This window comes from Montipora capricornis, chromosome 1 (assembly GCF_036669925.1).
Source record: "Montipora capricornis isolate CH-2021 chromosome 1, ASM3666992v2, whole genome shotgun sequence".
Lineage (NCBI taxonomy): Eukaryota > Metazoa > Cnidaria > Anthozoa > Scleractinia > Acroporidae > Montipora > Montipora capricornis.
The window spans coordinates 13,343,680-13,357,957 of record NC_090883.1 but is presented as its reverse complement, the minus strand read 5'-3'; the positions used below and the strand labels follow the sequence as shown (position 1 = coordinate 13,357,957).

The following is a 14,278-nucleotide window of genomic DNA, read 5'->3' as shown; positions in this document are numbered from 1 at the left end:
GAGATATCGTTGACTCCTTGTGAAACAAATGTACATTTCTTCGCAGACCATTTAAGCTACATGTAATGAAGAATCCCCCCGCGAGTTCATTTAATGAGATAAAATCATAAATCAAACATGTTAGCTAAAGCACGTACATCGATCGAACATACCTGTCCAGGTTCTGTTAAAAAAAGCCTTACTCAAACACTCGTAGTTCCTGCAACAAGTTTTATACTAGAGAGGACAACCGTATTACCACAGAGGTTTAGGTGGGCACACTAACCAAAAACCAGAGTAGATGCCATGTGTATTTTTAGACTACATGTACGAGTAGTCCCTCTTTCGCCTAGTCCGTCGTGATTGACGCGAAAGAACCGCAAAAAAATGGCCGCGTGAAATCCTGGGGGCGAGAAGGATTTCACGTGGCCATTTTTTATTTTCAAAGTCCGCATGGCAAAAATGTCTTCTTAGAGTGCGAGCAAATAATAAGGTTTGTTCACTGATGTATCATGCAAAAGAAACGCCTAAGACCTCTATTGTGCTCTTTTCAGGAAGCATAACTTAGCACACTCATGAAATTAGTGAAATCGAGGTGAAATTGATATCACACACTAAGCGGGCGAAAAGTGGACGATGTAAAAATTAAAAGGAAAGTCAGTCCTTTTTTCCTTCTTCTACCCTTTTATCTCCCTCTCGTTGCCGTCCTGTCTCTATTTTTCGCCCGTTTACATGGCTGGGAGGCAGCCTTAGAGTTTAGAGAAATCCAGGTGAAATAAGGGTTATAGGGAGCTCTTTAGCACCGTTTTCATAAAGCCAGACATATTCGACCATATTAGGCATTCTTTGAACACAACAAAAGAGGAATGTTGAATTCCATCATTCTGTTTTTATTAACGGTTTGTTTACTTGTTTTATTCCGCAAAAGACACGCCATCATCCTGTATTGTGCTTTCCGTAACATGCGACCTCAGGTAAAGTGTCTGTCAAGGTAAAAAGTGCTTTGACCGTGACTCCGCCTCAAATTACTTGAGACCGCATCGCTTTAGCTTTTCAATTCAATGGGCGGCACAGAGAATTAGAACATGAATGGCCTTATTGGCTTTTCGCTCGAGAAACTTTTTTAATTAGCACATCGCATGAAACTATATGAATAGGCTTTTTCTGCTTTTTGCTCGACAAACCTTTGTAATTGCCCGCAAGAGACCAAAAAATGTCTGTCAAGGGAAAAAAAAACGCTTTTCCCGTGACTCCGCCTCAAATTTCTTTACGCCGCATCAGTACACGGAATTAGAACATGAATGGCCTTATCGGCTTTTCGCTCGACAAACTTTTTTTTAAATTAGCACATTGCATGAAACTATATGAGTAGGATTTTTTTCTGCTTATTGCTTATTGCTCGACAAACCTTTGCAATTGCTCGTCTGTCAAGGGAAAAAAACACTTTTACTGCTACTCCGCCTCAAATTGCTTGAGGCCGCATCAGTTTAATTAGCTTTTCAATAGGCGGCACAGGGAATTAGAATATGAATGGCCTTTTCGGCTTTTCGTTCTACGAACTTTTTAAATAGCACATTGCATGCACCTATATGAATAAGCTTTTATCTGCGCCTCGCACGCTCTTGAAAACATGTAAAGAAAAAACTGCTTTAACGTGACCGACTAAAGTTACGTTTTTCTTTTTACCGAAGTTTAACGAGTTTGCAGCACGTGAATAAGTAGACAACAAATTAAATTTCCATAAGTTAACACATCGTTGGTAATTAAGATATGAATAAGCATGTGAAAGGGATGCACTTCGAACTATTTGTAATTGAACAATAGAGCTTTCACAACCAATCGAATTGTAGGATTTTCGATCCCACCACATGTGTCGAGTCGCTATAAAAGGGTGAAAATGAAGTTCGTTGATCATTGCACTCACCCTATTTGATTCGGAGAATACTTACCAACGGAAGTTTTAATAATGGAGAAATTGGCTCAAGTTAAGTGGGGCCGTGGGAAGTTTTCAGAAGTTTTTCGATCAACAATCATTGATCCGTCCCCTATTAAGGCTGGCCAAAAAGTTAAAGTTCTTTGGGGAGAAACTAGAAAAGAATATACAGCTGTGGTTGAATGCTATCCAATAGCAAAAACCCACGTTTCAAAACCCACAGAGAAAGACACGGAGTTGCCACAGCGTAGGGCTAAAGCCAAGAGAAAACTGGTAAGTAAAACTGTTTACCTTTCATAAGCTAGTATTGGAGGAGAGATTTATTCTCTACTTTTCATCGCAGGCATCTGTTAAAGCTGGTCGTAACTTTCATTGATCATGAATAACTTCATCACTTTTAATATAACTCGCTGTTTCTCTCTGTAGATCCCTGATGACTTTGTTGGAGACTATACCGAGGATGAAGCGGCCACCAAGAAGAAAAAGGAAAGACCAACGAAAAAGGTATGTCGTTTACTCAACTGTCAGTTTTGTCATCAAAGCGAACTGATTTCAAGCTAAGGGTTGCCACGGTCAGAAAAAAATATCAGGAAAAAGTAATGATTGAAAACGTCAGGGAATCAGGAATAGAATAAAAGATGCGGCAACATTCTAGGTGTTTGCTTAAGCAAGTTAACAGTGAGAAAATTTTTTTTTTTTTCATAAAACCATCAGGCAAGATGATCGATTTTGATACTAGTGAAACAGTAGTATTAGTCCGTGGTTTTATTTCTTGATTCGCTTATTATTGTTCATGGGTCCGTGTAAAATTACTAAATGTTTTAGTTTCTGATGAGTGGCAACCCTCTCGCTCTTTGCCCACTAAGTAGTAGATCACCTATGACCATCTATGTCGCTCGGAGGTAAATAGCTCAGGATATTCGGAGTTTAACGAGCCAATCAGCGCATGCGTTCAACGCTGTCCACTGTTTTAGTATATACTAATGTCCTGTTATTTACTGGTTAACCGAATGGTTAATGTTTTTTGTCTTCCTGATTTCTGAAACAAATTTCCCTTTTCCATTCGTGGTCGAGATTTTGGGTGTCTACTGAATGACGGGAGGTCACTGTATATCTTCCTAAGGTTTTACCTATTTTATACACTACTTAAACACTACAAATGCGTTGTGGATCGCGAAATGAAAAGTCAACATTTTGACCATGACTTTGGCTGATGTAATTACATCACCTATCAGATTGAATTAAGCCGCCATTAAGCCGTCTCTTGAGGAAAATGAACAAAGTTGTTACTGCATTCAGCATTTTTAGTAATTCATGACCATTATTCTATTTTGGGGTTACCAGTACTGTAAATTAACTTTTTTTTGTCTGACGTGGCTTTACTTATGTTAAAATCAATTTGCAGAAGTCCGATACCACCAGTAAAAATTTAAAGGGTGCAAAGAAAGATAAAACGGAGAAGCCTAAGGGAAAGGTATGCTTCTTACTTCATAAAATATTGTCATGCTACACATAAAAATACAGAGCCAAAGTGGTTATTTGTTTTTTCATGGGTCTTTTAGTAGCCTCACTCTGGTCTAATTTTGTCAGCCTGATTCACCTCTTCTTATTTGACCTACGATGTTCCACTTTATAAGACCATTTCATTCTTCCTAAGCTCTCGATGTATTGTCTTATGGTCGTTTGGCTATTTCTAGATAAACTAGAACTGGATTTTTAGATCACTGTTCATCTAAGCCTACATGTCCTGAGATACTCGATGATGATGCGATTTTGAGCTTTACGTAAAATAAGCCGAAACCCGTGTTTTCAAGAACATACTATTGTACTTTATACCGACTGTAAAATTTATAACGTATTTCATTTCACTTCAGATTTTGGAAGTGTCATCTCCGTCCAAGGAGTATTTTACTGACTCTGAAGAAGGTTCGGATTCTGACGATTTGAGCGAAGGAGAACCTTTAATAACTGTAATCCGTTCTGCTCATCTGAGGAAAACGCCGTCCCTTGCTGCCCAGCACACTGGAGAAAGTCTTTCCCGTGATGACAGTCCATCGCCACCAGCAGACATAATTGGCGACTTTGCAGACGGGGACGCCGACCTGTCAAATGGACAAGAAATAATAGCAGCCGCAATTAACACATTGGAAAAGACAAATGATGTAAGTTGTTTATTTACATGATGTACACTAGGAAGCGCTTAATGATGATCAATACTGCGCAGTGAAATATTTATCATTTTCACTTTACAGTGCCAACGAAAATTTCAGTGAGAAATATAAAGACTTTAAAATACCTAGAAAATGGTCACAGCCAATCTCAACTAAAAATCACAAGTACAGATGTGTCAATGTGTAAAAGAAAAGCATAGAAACTGAACCTTGGTGTTATCAGTCAAAAATTGTTATCAAACACAAGTATTTTTTAGCTATCTATGAAATTGCTTACCAATGCAATCTCAGTCACAGTGCAAATTTTTTGCTACAATAGGTGCGTCAGAGTGCATCACAGCAAGAAATTGCTACAGAGCTTCGCCTGACAAGAACTATTCTTGAGAGATTAGAGTGTTCGTTTGCGCGTCAAGAAGCGAAACTTGACCAGCTTCTAAACCTGCTGACAACAAAACAGACGGTCGATCTACCTGCTACTCAGCCTTCCCAGAATCATCAACAGCCAGTGCAGCAGTTTTGCACCCCAGTGCCAAGCCAGTTGGTTTCAACGGTACCCCTGTCGACCCCAATGTCAGCTGGCGGTCCAAGCCGGTCCCTGGAGATCCCAACGCCGATGCTGTTTCAGCAAACTCCTCTTGTAGATCTGGATAGACTACTGGATGATCCTGAATTGACAGGTAACATCTCAAGTTTTAAATTTACTTACCAATTGTTAGCTTGGATAACCGTTTCCTGACCGAGATTGCAAAAGTTAACAATACCAAACTCTCTGATCCCATTTTTTATCATTCGAAAAACGAACCATTAATCATTATGAAAACGTGATTATTTAAGTGTTAATTTTTACTTTTGGGCCTCTGTTGTACAATTGATTCCGATTTAATTTCGCTGAAATCAGTACAGTGAGCCAGCGAGATGGTGGCATATGTGATTAAAACCGCAGAATGAATCAAAGCATTTGTAGATAAGCTATTATGAGACAAGGAGTGATAAGTTAATTTTTCTAATAGTTCTTTTTATATGAATGTCTTTCAGGAACACCTGATTTAGTTCAGCTTGGGGGGTCGTCGAATGTACGCATTTCACGAGACGATTACAACCACGTATTGGCAGCAGCGAAGCCATCCGCTATGACTCTGCGACTATTAGAAAAGCTGTTCTCTAAAGAGACCCTTCTACAATCCACACTCTATGGTACAAAAGAGTTTGCTGCTCTTGATCCAAGCCGGATTCTTGCTATAAAGGGTAAGCTAGCAAACAAAGTATTAAATGCAAATACTTTACAAATTGTTATTGGTGAATATTAATGTGGTTTAATTCAAGAATTGACTAACACACAAATGCCGATTGAAGGCGTACAACGCGCATCTGTCACGTACACTTAGATGGGTTCTTTCTTGCTGTGTACCTACTTTTTGCACAAATGAGATTTTACTATTGATGCGATTAATTGGTAATAGAACTTCGTGCCGTACAATTCAGGGAGTAATCGTGCTCGTAAAAATTACTTGCCTGATTACTCCCTGAATTATGTTCCACTCAGTCCTATTACTATTACTAATTAACAAATAGATTATGAGCTCGAGATTGCTATGAGGTGATAGTTGATGAGGCCGAAGGCCGAATCAACTATAGAAATCGAGACCGAATAATCTAATTGTTTTAGTAGAATTATTACTAAAATTAAGTTCAAATAACGGTTTCCAGTTATTTCTCGACGTATTAAACTTTGCGCCTTAGAAGGATCGCTCGGGTTGAATTGTCATTCAAAATTGAAGTTGTGTATGCGCGTATCATTTTTTGCAATAATTTCAACTTTCTTTAAAGTCAAGAAACCGTAAATGTCCTTCGATTAGTCTTTTCAGGAATTTAGTTATCCATTTTCATCAAAAGTTTCCTCCGAAACTTTGGCAAAACGAAAAAACGTTGCATTAGTATACTAGTAGAATTCTACTAATAAAAATTATAGCAAGATTCTTGAACCTGATTGGCTATCAGCAGCCCGATTTGAACACTAATAGGAACGTTCATAGACCGAATTGAGCTTCTCTTAGGCGTCATAATCCTGTCTAAGTAGCTAGAAATGAGTTCGGTGGGGCAACTACAGGTCGAAACGACAGGGCGACCTGGGTTGTTGGATTTGTGAATTTTGGGCAAGAAGTAAATGCACGAAGTTCTAGGGGTGTTGATGATGAGATTAGTGGCAGTGTCCGGTAATTCTTGATTAACTATAACATTTTTAATGGTGTCTTTGACAAGTTTTTGATTTTTGGAAGTGAGATCTTTAGGGATTTTGGCATAAAACGAGGTATCCGAAAGTTGCCGCAAAGCTTCTTTTTGGTAAAGGTCGGACCGCCAAACAACTACCGCGCCGCCTTTGTCGGCCGATTTGACAACTATGTCGTTGCGTTTACTAAGATTTTTAAGCGCCGCCCACAACACCTTTAGTGTTGCGATTAAATTTAAGTTTGTGAATGTTGTGACGGCATTTTTTGGTGAAAAAATCTGAAGAGGCAAATTGTCCCTCAGGTGGAGTCCATTTGGATTTGCGAACTAGAAGTGTTTCAAAAATATCTTTATTAGAAGTGTACGAATCATCCTCTTTGTTGTGAAAAAAGGCTTTTGACTGAACGCGGCGAAGGAATTATTCGACATATTGCTTAATAGAAAATTCGTTGGTGCGTTTGGTAATAGGGACAAAATGGTATCTGTTAACCTGGATTGTTGATCATAATTCTAACCTGTATTTCTCTGTTTGTTTTAGCGGAGGTGACCAGAGCCTTTTCATACCAGTGTCGAACAAGTGAAGAAACAGCCCGCATGTGGGATGCATGCAAAGTTAGTATCGGGAAAAAGTGCCAGCATTTGAGAAAAGCAGAGAAAGAAAATAGGCAGCATTAGTAGAGCAAATACATGTAACGATGTTTTCGATTCAGTGAGTGTGTAATGAGCACTCTAGTTGAGAACGTAATGTAAACGGTATCTATGAAGTGTAGTTAAATAAAAAGTGTTTTTGCTGAACGATTTATGGCTGACGTACACAGTAATGCTCGTGTCAATTCCACGGAATTATGCACTACTTTTGAATCACACTAAAGCAAGCAGATCTTTTGCAAAATAAGAAAATGTGATGTTTTGCCTATTTTTTTAAAAAAAGCTTAAACTATGTCGTGCAGATTTTTATTTCACTTTGTATGAATGTTTAATCAGAGCCAATTAATATATTCTGAAATTTTTAGAAAACAACATTGTTCGTTCATTTTGGCTATGTTGCGGCCTTTTTGTTGTTTGATGTTGCATATGATGGGTTGGGTTCATTTATTCCCTCAAAACTGTAGTAAGCCACCGGCCTTACGTTTGAACAAACATATATATATGTTATTGGCCGGCTATACGAGGAAAGATGTATAAAGAACAGCTTTATTTCGAACTACTTTACGTTATTGCATTTAGTTCCCCAGTTAAGATCTCCAAATCGTTTTCCTAGTATGGAATTTCATGCAAAATTTGAAGTTGTACTACAAAAACAGTTTTTGTCGATCATTGCGAATCACTCGACTAAATTAGAGTTTTCTACCGTAAATTGAGTAGCAGATAGCGCGAAATTGGTTAAGTATACTCTACAGCAATTTCTCAAATACAGCAACGATTAGAGAGGGAAACTCGACTGAAATTGACTCAGTTTTTTTTTTTTCACTTTTTGGACAATCGAGTTTAAGGGGATATAAAGTTAAGGGTGGGATTGAAAATGTATTTTAATAAACTTTATTCTTGTTAGTCATTGACTTTTGTAACATTTGGTGGCTCCTAAAAGAGCCGTTTTTGGCGACCTGCAGTGCAATATCGAATCCACTTCGACAAAGCAGGGCGCGGTGGCTCCTAAAAGAGCCGTTTTAAAATTTTGTTGCAGCACCTCCAGACTCTATAATAGCTGGAATCGCCTTGTAAAGCACGTGATCGATGTACTTGACACACTTCTCGGCAGTCACCTTCCTCTCCCAGAACTTCTTGATTCCATCCACAAGTTCCTGTTTGTTACGTGGCTTGACTTTTGATTCTAAGTAAAACTTGAGCTCATGCCACAAGTTCTCGATGGGATTTAAGTCAGGACTTTCTGGGGGAGTACGCCACCAGTTGATGTTTTTCTCCTCGTAGAAGGCTTGCGCTCGTCTGGACGTGTGCTTCGGGTCGTTATCCTGGACAAATCGGTGATCTGGAAGCTTCTCTCGGACGAAGGGAACAAGTGTAGACTCTAAGATGTTGCAGAAGAGATCAGCATCCATGATGCCATCAAAGGTGCAAACCTTTGTAGCACCATGTTTGCTGATTCCTGCCCAGACATGTACTTTCAGCGGATGCTTGGGTTTGGGCTTTCGCTTCCCTGGCTCGTCTACCTTTCTATAGCAGGTGCGGCGATACTGCGTTAGTGAGATAGAGCTTTCGTCGCTAAAAATTACGTTGTGGAAGGTGTCTTCACTTTCCAAGACTCTGCGCGCGAACTCCAACCGCTTCGTTTTGTTCACATCTCGAATGAGCTGACAGTAACCAGTCCGCTGTAAAGTCCAGCCAAGTTGCGACCGAGCTCTTCGTACAGTTGACGAACTCACATCTATTCCACGTTTAGCCAGCTTTTTCTTGATTCTGCAACTCGTCATCTCGTCATCTTTTCGCATCTGCCGATCGATGAAAACTTTGGCTTCATCAGATATCTTCGCTGGTCTGCCAGAGCGCGGTAGATTTGCCACAGAGCCGGTGGTTTTCAGTTTCTTGATGATGCGAACGACACTAGCAAGACTGACAGCTAAACCTTCGGTTTTTAATAACCTTAAGATTTCAGCTGGGTGAAGACCTTGCCTCTGTAGGAGCTCTATTCGAGTTCTTGTATAATTCGTAACTTTAGCCATGATAACCTCAAGATTGTTTGAAAGTGAATGACAAATACTCCGCACAGAGCGAATAACACGCGATTTTGACAAACGTAAATGCTGTTGCTATGGTAGCGTAACTGCCCCTTCACTGTGCAGGGACTGGGGACTGGGACTGTGTTTGTTTACACACACTTGAAATCGTCAAGTTTTGACTTTGCCGCTCTCTCGGCTCCGACAACGAAACAAAAGAGAAAATGCGATGCTTTTGGGTTGTGGAATCACCTTCACAGTCTCGTTCGCTGCAGTGTAACGAGGTAAGTTTGTTTAGGCTTTAGAGGAGTCAATCGTAGCTTCGATTCACAATATGTTCAGTTATTGCTCGACTGTGTTCATTACATTCGACACTAACTCATCATACATGTAATGGCTTCACTATAATATAATTTTTTATCGTTATAGCGAACTTCACTACAATGATCGATGATATATCGCTGCGACATACCGCTTTGCTGTACGAGATATCGTGGCAGCGATTTCTCGCTTGAAAGATATCACAGCGATAAATCGTTAAGATCACGGCGATTTATCGCTAATTTATCGTTTTGACGCTCACCGATTCGAGCGATATCTCCCTGATTTATCGGCGATAAATCACAGGAACAAAGCACGATATTCAGCGATTATCGCTTGCATGACTTTTGCACAGTACTGTAAAAATAGAGAAAGGAAAAGCAGAAGTCTGAACGACATGGAGATGGCTTTGTTTCTTTGTTCGTTTTCTTAATATACAGAGTGTGTGAAGCGTAAGTAGAACTCGGTGACGTCGGCCAAATAACTTGCGTGTAACGCAAATGGTTAGTTTCCAGTACCACGCTTGTGTGTTAGCTATCGTTTTCGCATGTATGCAGGGAATCGGGTAGCAAGAGGAAATGTACTGATTTGTGTACTCTATTGTCTGTCAACGGTAATTTCTGACAAACTGGGTAATATTCTAAATGAATGAAGGGTTAGTTTCTAAAGAAACTGTGGTGCTGCGTCGGTGGGGAAGTAGTATACAAAAATTTGGTTTTATCAACGGAGTTGATAATGTAAAATATACCTGGGAAATTTCGGAAACTTCATTGGCTTTTCTAGATATCAAAGTTTCTATTAGAGGCAACGTGCTATGTACTAGTGTGCACTACAAACCTACTGATTCACACAGTTATTTGTTGTATTCATCATCACATCCATCACATGTCAAGAACTCCATCCCTTATTCTCAATTTCTTAGACTTCGACGTCTATGTAGTGATGACTCCGATTTTTCCAGCAAATCAGAGGAGATGTGCCAGTTCTTCGAAAAACGTGGCTATCCTGTCTCTGTGGTCAAAGTGGGCCATCATCGCGCCCAACAATTTGATCGACAGTCATCACTACAAACGTCACAAAAAGATAAGAATGACAGAATTCCATTCACCCTCACTTTCCATCCTCATAATCATGCAGTCAAAAGCATCATTCTTAGTAATTTTAAATTACTCCAAAATGATCCCGAGACTAGTAGAATCTTTTCGCAACCTCCACTTATTTCATTCAAACGCGACAAAAACGTAGGCAACTTTTTAGTTAGAAGCGCGCTCAAAACTAACGAGCAACCCGGCACTTTCAAATGCGCGCGCTCACGATGCAAAACTTGTCTTTTCATTGTTAACACTAGCAAGATATCGGGACCTAAGCGATCTGTTAAGATCACCGATCGTTTCACATGTACCTCTGCAAATGTCATTTATTGCATAACCTGCACGTTATGCAATAAATTATACATTGGTGAGACAGGTAGACGACTAGGTGACCGATTCCGTGAACACCTCCGCGATGTTGAGAAGAATGACAAGGATGCATCCAAGCCAGTCGCTCGCCATTTTAATCTGCCTAACCACTCCAAAAAACACATGGCTATCTGCGGCCTTTCCCTACATCTAAATACGACGGAAAGCCGCAAGAATCTGGAACAAAAATTCATCTTTCAAATCGGCACCCTTAATCCTCACGGTATTAACGAACGCTTTTCATTTAACTAATATATTCCTATTTTTCACGTTGCCATGTTACCACCAATAGCGTAGCTCCCACTCTACTATAAAAACTACATGTAACCCATAATCCCTCGATTTGCTCTGACGAAGGGCTAACGCTCGAAACGTCAGCTTTTAGAATCTCTGTACGGTGGCCAATTTACATTATCAACTCCGTTGATAAAACCAAATTTGGGTAATATTCTACTTTGGCGGGACTATCAAGTTTCAAAAGCATCATGTTTTTGATTTGTAACTCACTTGGAGCATCGATATGGAGGGAGACGAAGCCTCGTCCTCCACCGCGTTTAAGGTCTCCAGTCTGTCGAGGGTTACAAGTTCGTCGCTTGATCCTCGAAAACATTGTTATGTCCTTACTAAAGAAGTTTGTCGAGGTTATCCGAAGGATTTTGCCAGGAATGGAATTTTCAAGTCATTTCCAGACGAACTACGGAGTGTGGCTACGCGGGAACTTCAGCCCACTAAATCGCGTATTCCAGTGACTTCCAAAGAACGCCAAATACAGTATATGTTGCTTCGACCTTTCGTTTAATTGCCGTACTATGTCAAAGCGGTCGTTCAGCTAGTGGCGTTATGAATTCAGCAGTATTCACACCGATTGTAAATCTCCTGAACTCCATTGCATTGGACATGGAGCACCGCGATCCTATGTACTTCACTTTTCGCGGGAAAGCATGCCCGGTTATTCAAGCCTCTGAGGAACTCTATGCAGAACTGGCCGAAAAATCATGGTCAATTGAACTCCTTGAACTCAAGCTAAAGAACCTTCAGGGTCAGGTTGGTTCTTCTTCAGAGCCAACATGCTGTTCGACTCCTGCCAACTCTCAATCACCAAAATGCAGCCCAGAACTGGGATCGACGACCAGAAAACGACAAGTGGTAGCTAAGTGCAAAGAAGTGCTAGATTCAATCAGTGACATCCCAGACAAATATAAAGAATCAATTGCTTGTGTTCTAGGAAACAGTTTTATGGCGATGAGGTCGGAGGTCATAAATATTGTAATGGACTCAAAGGGGTCGAAGAAAGGCTTTTCTGAGCTTCTGTCCTCAGAAACACACACTCGTGTTTTCCAGAGCATGAGAGTTCCAGATTGGGTGCTGCTGTATTTCAAGATGTACACCAAGCTTCCTGATTCAGCATGGCAGACGCGGCTCAATTTGATTACTAAGCGCCCACCCTGAAGGTAGAGACTCTAGACAAAAAGAGTTCCCTTTCTTTCATGAGCAGCTTTAGTTGAATTTTGAGATGAATACTTTTTTTTTCTGTGTATTTCATTCTTTCAATTAAGATGAGTTTTTCGTGAAGCATATGTTTGAAGAACCTACCACAAAACAACGCCTTATTGCCGATGGGTTACCACCGGACCAAATAAGCAAATACTTTAACTTGGCCTTCTCCATCACTATAGAGATGAAGCTCACTATGTTCCAGTACCAAACTTTACATGACATAGTTTTTACTCAAAGTAAGTTATTTAAAGCTAAACTCGCAAGCAGTGATCTTTGTTATTTATGCTTAAAAACAAAACAAGATCTAAAGCATATGCTTGTTTCATGTCCGGTGGTATCAGAGTTGTGGAAAATCTTTCTGGAATGGTATGAGACTCTAACGGCAATAAAACTAGAATTATCAACCGTGAAAATCTTATATGGTATAAATAGATAACGACAGTAGTTAACAAATCACCTCTTACTGATTGCGAAATACTATATACACTGTTGTAGAATTCATAAAGAACCTTTGTGTTTTTGTACTTACTTAACAATAGTCTGTCCTGTCCTTGCTTGTCTTTGACCGGTCGTTCTGGTCTGCTGTACTTGCCTGCCAGCTTCTTGGTTGTTATGTACAGGTCTTTCATGTTGCCGTGGTAGGCTGCATCTTCTGCTTCTTGTGCCAGGCTGTCTATATAATCTCTCTTGTCCTTCTTTACACTTCTCTTCACTTCCAGGACAGACCATCACAGACTCGGAACAACTACTAGAAAGATGGGCGGAACACTTTGAGGAGCTCCTCAACAGACCAGCTCCCCAGAACCCTCCAGACATAGTGGAAGCAGAGATTGACATTGATATAGACTGCGATCCACCAACAAGAGAAGAGATCATCCGCGCCTTCAAGAGGAGGAAGAACGGCAAGGCAGCCGGCCCAGATGGAATTCCAGCAGAAGCCCTCAAGACGGACGTAGGGACAACAGCCGACATGCTACTACTGCTCTTTGAGAAGATCTGGGAACAGGAAGAAATACCAACAGATTGGAAAGACGGACACATCATCAACCTTCCCCATTAACCCTTTCACTCCCAAGAGTGCCACTTATAGATTTTACTCTGTGTAACGCCAGACGATTTTACTCGCCAATGGGGAACCCCACGGGGGTGAAAGGGTTAAATATCCGTGTCTATATGACAAGGGGAATAAAGAGTATCATGACAAGAACAAAAGAGAGATTGCGAGAACGCATGTAGCCAAATCACTGAATGAACAACTTGGATACGACGATATGACGAAGAGTACTGTTCGTACTTGTGTGTAGGTTGCCTTGTGCCTGTGCTTGTCACATAGTGTGAATGTCCTTTATTTTCCTTTATTTCAGAAGTAGAAGCAGGCTTTACGATTCATTAATATAAGTTGCTTGGTGAAAAAAAGCATTATTTTCTGGCAAAAGCTGTTAGCATCTCTTCAAGACCAAGTGAAAGCCAAATTTGTCCTTTTAATGGTTATCTATTTATTATTTATGTTTTATTTGTTTAGATCATGATGTGCAGAAAAAGATTGAAAATCTCCGTACTTACTTTGGCAAGGAATATTGTAAAGAATGTGATGTCAAACAAAGTCAGGTTCAGGAGCTGTGCAAGCGTTCAAGTCGTCATGGCCATGGTATGAATCGCTGAAGTGGCTGAAGGACCATATAAGTCAAAAAGAGAGTATTTCAAACCAGGTAGTTGAACTGGATGGCACCACTGACTCTGAGTGCAGTAATTCGTCTGTCGTTACCCCCTTAAAGGGGAAAAAATTAAACTGAGTGCTGAAGAAAAAATTGTCCAAGCAGCTGTGGCCATTGGAGAAAAATTGCCAACATTGCCCAGCGGAGCTGGCAATGGGAGGATGACCGATGATGAACTTTACGGCCAAATGATTGCACAGAAATTAAGCAATTTACCAGAAGGACAAGTGAAAGAATCCCTTAAACTTGACATTCAAATATTAATTTAAAATGTTATGTTCACTAAAGCTTCACAGCAGATTCA

The 14,278-nt window shown here is 40.2% G+C and overlaps 1 pseudogene; it reads left to right on the top strand.

Annotated features, from left to right (window-relative positions):
* The first annotated feature begins 11,282 nt into the window (after window positions 1–11,282).
* The window catches only part of LOC138058172 (uncharacterized), a 249,078-nt pseudogene continuing 246,082 nt past the window's right edge, over window positions 11,283–14,278 (top strand).